This window comes from Suricata suricatta, chromosome 12 (genome assembly GCF_006229205.1).
Source record: "Suricata suricatta isolate VVHF042 chromosome 12, meerkat_22Aug2017_6uvM2_HiC, whole genome shotgun sequence".
NCBI classification, from domain to species: domain Eukaryota; kingdom Metazoa; phylum Chordata; class Mammalia; order Carnivora; family Herpestidae; genus Suricata; species Suricata suricatta.
In genome coordinates this window covers 9,075,736-9,081,589 of record NC_043711.1, presented here as the reverse complement: position 1 = coordinate 9,081,589, position 5,854 = coordinate 9,075,736, and the positions used below count along the sequence as shown (strand labels likewise).

The 5,854-nt window shown below is 55.0% G+C and overlaps 1 protein-coding gene across 1 annotated transcript in view; it reads left to right on the top strand.

Annotated features, from left to right (window-relative positions):
* The first annotated feature begins 821 nt into the window (after positions 1-821).
* The window catches only part of CACNA1A (calcium voltage-gated channel subunit alpha1 A), a 287,057-nt gene continuing 282,024 nt past the window's right edge, over positions 822-5,854 (top strand). The window contains exon 1 of the mRNA XM_029916601.1: positions 822-965. The gene's annotated coding sequence lies outside the window, so the exon portion shown is untranslated. The remainder of the gene's footprint in view (positions 966-5,854) is intronic.

Here is a 5,854-nt window from a genome sequence, read left to right as displayed (position 1 = left end):
CCTCTTTAAATAGACTCAGGGTGGGGCTCACCTCAGTGTTAGGAACCTACTGCTGTGTTTGCTTGCGGCAAATAAACCCCAGAACTTGCAATCAATTGCTGCCTTTTTTTTTTTTTTTTTTTTTTTTTTTTGCTTGGAAAGGCTGTTTTCCTTGTCTCTGCCTTTCTGTGCAAATAATACAACCCCTCGGGCTACGGAGAGATGGAGGGTGGGTAAGGGGAAGCTGTTTGCAGAATGAACAGAAAAGACTCCGGGAAGGGCTTCACAGCTGTCTTCTAATGATTGTGTTTTTGTAAGCGCATCAATAATTTAGGTTGTGGTTGGCGGAGGAGAGACGCTTAAATTGTACGCGCGGTTCCACACCCCTGCCGCCCGCACGCCTGTCCCACACGACCCCTCTGCAGACCCCCCATCCCCCAGGAAGAGGGGGCGCCCTCCTGCCACCGTCTGTCTCCTCTCTGCTCCTTAAGAGAAGCCAGTCTGGAAAGGAGGCGCACTGGAGGAGAAACAGCATCCTTCTAGAAACTAGTGTCCGACCCCGTGCTGGGAGGTGCAGGGCTAAGGGGCTTGGAAGAAAGAGCGAGAAATTAATCCCCCCCCCCCGGAGCCATGGGGTGGGGAGGGGCCACGGCCCTGGCTGAATGATCAGTCGCTGATGAGCTGTGCCTCTCCCCTCCCTCCCTCCTCCCAGAATCAGGGAAATCTCCCCCCCCCCCCCAGCTGGCACGACAGTCAGGCTTGGCGCCTGCCTTTTTGTGGGGAGCCCTCTGCTCGCGCCACGGCTGCTCCTGGCGTCCCCACTTCTCCCTCCGCTTCTGCTTTCCATTGGATGGGCAATGGGTGCGTGGGCTCCAGCTGCCTCGGCGGCCCAGGCGCTGGCCAGGTGGGACCCTCAGGACACCTGGGCGACCCGCGACGCTGCTCACTAGTCACACCGCCGGAGCCCCGGGGCCCATGCGACACAGGTGAGCGAGCGGGTCCCTCAGGGTTGGAGACCCCGCCGGGGCTGCGTCCTGCCGGAGTCTGATCCGAATTCCCTTTGCCCGCAGCCTTCCCGCGGTCTGCAAAGGTGGAAACGCCGTGACCCCCGATCCCCTTCCTAGGATTAGGTTTTTGGGGGAGGGGGGAGGGGAAGACCGTGCATTTCCAGATTTTACTTGTTTCTGGCTGAAAACCCGCTTCCCGGCTCCGAATAGTTTTTCTTCCCGCACAGGAGGTGCGGGGCAGAGAGAGCCCTGGCGTGCACTTTGTTTCTTTCTTAAAAAGCCGTTTTCTTTCAATTGCCCTGAGCCCACCCCCACCCCCCTTGGGGCGCCTCGGGTCTTCGCCACCTGCCCTGGGCTCGTGCAGTTTCCCCAGTGATTCGTTTCTGATCGAAGCCCAATTGCACTTTTTATGTCCTCGCCCCCCCGCCCCCCCTCGTCTACGCTGGTCTCTTTCTGCTTTGAGACCCAGGCAGGCGGCACCGGCGACAGAGCTCCCGGGATCGTGCGCGCCTCCCCCTCCCCCATCGCCGGGGGTGGGGGGTGGGGGTGGGATCCCCCGAAACAAAAGTTGTCCGCGCCGGGGCGGCCGGCCTGGTTTTCTGTGCTCAAGGCGGCGTGAATGCTGGAGAAAGGGCTGGAGCAGATGGAGTTTGGGCCGTTGAGAACAATTGCTTCGTCTTAGGAGAAACCGCTGATTCGGTTTAGTATTTGACATTCTCGCCTCCCTCGCGCCAAGTGACAAGCAGTGACAGCGACGGGCACCCCTCTGGACCAACCTCTCCCCTTTTATTATGGACATGGTTGACTCTCAGGGTGGCTGTTTTGTGGCTCAAGAAGTGAGCGAGGCGGCGGGATCCCTCTTCCCTCCTGCTGGAGCTGCTGCCTCCGCCGGCTACAGCCTCGCAGGACACGTGCTGCCGCGACCCGAGGGGGCGGGCGGGGGAGGCGGGGCGCCGTCGGGCTCCAGCCTTCCGGGGGGGTGGGGGTGGGGCTGGGCTCCGGATTCGGGGGCCCTGGGAGCCGGAGCCGGGAGAAGGAACCGGAATAGAATGTAAACAGGAGGACAGAGCGCCTTCCTGGAGGCGGCGGCCTCAAGCTGGGGCTGAGTGGACAGGAGGGGAGCCCCTTCTGCGCCCCCGGGCTCCGGAGCTCCGAGCCAGGGTCCTGGGGATGCGGCCCTGACCGGATTCTTTTTAAGAGTCCACGGCTTCCCAGCACCCTTGCCATGGCCCAGGTGGGCTCTTTCGGGGACATGCTTAAGCCCCTTGCGGTCAGGGCAAGGGGGCGGGGGGGGGAATGGAGGGAGTCTAGGGGGTCTGTGACTGGTGCTGCCCCCTCCCTTCCCACTTGGCTTCTAGTCCCTCCCACCACCCAACCTCCAGGCTGTAGGAAGCCCCCCTCTCCCCAAGTGCAAACGTCTTCGGTAGCCGAGTTTAACCCTGTTGACAATTTTGTTTTCCCCAACGACCAAAGACGCCTGAAGATGTCACTGGGGCAAATACCGTCCTTCCTCTAGGAGGGTTTATTTAAGGCGGATTTAATTTCATGCTGTCATCTTTCAGCACCCCCCCCCCCAAATATCAGGACCAGGGTTCCAGGGACACAGGGTAGAACTGACATTGAACAAAGTACTGTGTGAGTGACCAAGAAGGAACGCCAAGTGCAGCTCTGGGGTCCAAGACTCGGCAGAGGATTTTATGTACTTATTTCATCATTCTTTTTGAATTGTTAGCTTCCAGGATCAGAGGTACTAATGACCAGGGGCAAGTGAGAAATATTCTATTCTAGGAATTTTCAGCCACTTCTGTCTTGCTAGTGACAGGCAGTGGGCACTTGAGCTGGTCTGCCCCCCTCTGGTAAGGCCAAGCCTGTCTGATGGAGGAAGCTGGCTGACGTAGCGCTGGTTATCAGACCTTGGTACGGGCAGCAGATTTTCAGGCCCCACCCTGCTCTGCTGAGTTAGAATCTGCATTTGAACACTTCCTGGCTGCCGGGAGTGGGGTCAGAGTCCAGAGAAGTCCCAGGGGCCTCACTTGGTCCTCTGCGCCTCCCCCTCCATGTTCCTGGCCGACCCCCAGGCCAGCACTGGCAGCCTCCATCTAGGGTTTCTGGAAGGCCTGGCTAGATGATGCATAGTCCTGGGTACACAGGAGGGTGCTCACTAAATCTTGGCTACTTTTTTTAGTAAAAATTTTTTTCTTTTCAAATTTACTGACTTCCTTTTAAAATGTGTTTCTTTTTATTTTGTTGTTTTACCGTTTATTTATTTTTGAGAGAGACAATGTGAGCAGGGAAGGAGCAGAGAGAGAGGGACACAGAATCTGAAGCAGGCTCCAGGCTCTGAGCTGTCAGCACAGAGCCCCACGTGGGGCTCGAACCCATGAACTGCGAGATCATGACCTGAGCTGAAATTGGGCACTCAACAGACTGAGGCACCCAGGCGCCCCTACACCAAGTTTTAAGAGAAAGGACAGGAATTTTAGACTTTTGGCAAATTGGCTACTTTTAAGTTACTCTCCAGAGTGAAAGTATGTGTCTAATTTCTTTTGTTTTTTACGTTATAAACTATGCATAATGTGCAATTTACCAATTTACCATTTTACCATTTAAAAATTTTTTGTTATTAAAAAATCTTTTAAAATTTATTTGTTATTGAAAGAGGGTGCAAGCATGTGAGCAGGGGAGGAGCAGAGAGAATCCTAAGCAGGCTCTGCACTTCAGCATAGAGCCCCAAGAGGGGCTCAAACCCCAAAACTGTGAGGTCCTGACCTGAACCAAAATCAAGAGCCGGAGGCTTAATGACCGAGCTGCCCAGGCGCCCCTTCTGTTTTAACCATTTTAAAGTGCATACTTTTTCTTAAGATTTAGTTTTTTTTTTAAGTAATCTCAACACAACACCCAGCATGGGCGGGGCTCAAACCAGCAATCCCGGGATCAAGAATTGCACCCTCCACCCACTGAGCCAGCCAGGGGCCCCTCAGAGCGTGTAATTTGATGGCGTTCAGTACAGTGACACTGCTGTGCCACCACCCCCTCTCTCTAGTTCCAGAATGTTTCCATCCCCCAGAGAGGGGGCCCCTCCTGGGGAAGCAGTCACTCAGAGCCGCCCCTCCCTGCAAGGCCCCACCCTCCCTATTTCATATAAGTGGAATCATACACCGGGTGGCCTTTGTGACTGACTTCTTTCACTTTTTTTTTTTTTTTTTGTAGCTCATATTTCCCTCTTCTTTCCCATGACCCACCTGCCCCCGCCCTGCATCCTGCGGGTCAGATAAGGATTCAGAGCCATAGCACGGACCAGTAACTTCACAGGGGAATTCTGAGTTACCAAGAACAAACGTATAGGCGGGGCTGGGTCTGCGCTCATCTGTCAATGTCAAGGCCGGATGGGAGAGGAACTCCCCTTTCTCTAAAGCGGCTCCAACTTTTGTATCCCTTCATTTCTCTCCAGCCAAAGCCATCACTGAGATTTCCTTCAGCCTTAAGGGGAGACCCTTTCTAGATGATTTCTCAAGGGTTCTTACACCCCAAGGCACACAGTAACTGAATCACGGTGGCGCACAGTTGGTGCTCAATAAATATTTGTTGAACAAATGCAGGACGTCAGCATAATTGCCATGATGATGAATTAATGTGACGTATTAACACATGGAGGCCATGCACAGCCAGTGCCCGGCTGAAGGGGCAGAATGAGGGAGGGAAGGTGAAACCTTCACCTGAGGGGTCAAAAAATATGCACTGAAGGTGTGGGGCGTAGGCAATGCTACCCACCTCCTCTGTTTAGTGGTTTTGTTCAAGAAGACACATTGAAGGGTGCCTGGGTGGCCCAGTCGGTTAAGCGTCTGTCTTCTGCTCAGGTCATGATCTCACGGTTCGTGGGTTCGAGCCCCGTGTCGGGCTCTGTGCTGACAGCTCAGAGCCTGGAGCCTGCTTTGGATTCTGTGTCTGCCTCTCCCCTGCTCACTCTGTCTCTCAGAAATAAATAAAACATTTAAAAAATTAAAAAGAAGACACATTGAAGGACTGTCCTTTTGTCCTTTGGGTCTTCAGCACGAATAGAGTCAAGTAAGTTTGAGAGAGAGAGAGAGAGAGAGAGAGAGAGAGAGAGAGAGAGGGAGGGAGGGAGGGAATGATAAATGGTACCGAGCATCCCAAATGTTGGTCTGGCTGTGAGAGTGCCCCGCCTGGACAAGAGGGACCAGTGGCCTCCCTTTCAACAAGAACTTCCTGAGTCTCCCGTGTAAGCCAGGCTCTGTCCTAGGCTTTGGGGACCCTGCAGAGAATGGAATCATCCTGGTAGCCACAGGCATGATCAGGGCAAGCACGGATCTAGGGCTTTCCATGTGCAGGATGCTCTTTTAAGCATGTTACCTAGAAATTAGTTCATCAGTTACACCTCTATGAAGAAAGTGATCACTTCGCTGATGATGAGGAAGCTGCAGCCCAGAGAAGTGACTCGCCCAAGGTCACACAGCAGGGGGGTGGCGGATCCAGAATCCCATGCCAGGGTGGCTGGCCGCAAAGACTGGGCAGGGGGGATTGGTGCTGGAGGTAGGAGGCCATGGGCATGGGTGGGCGGGCGAGGGGTGTGGGCACTGGCTGAGTCCCCCAGGAGGCTTCTAGCAGAAGCATCTTTTGAGCTGGACTTTGGGGTGGAGAGAGGGAAGGGCCTTCGGGACGGAGGCAGAGTCGTGGGAGTCGGGGCGGTTCTGGATTGGCAGTGGGGAGGCCTTTCGGGATCGGCCAGTGGATGACCCGACAGTCTATGCGGAATTGGAGGGAGGAGATCCTCCGGGAGGAATGAGCGTGGAGGGAATGAGGCCCGGAGCCGAAGGAGCCATGGCTAGTGGGAGAGGAAGCGTGAGGCA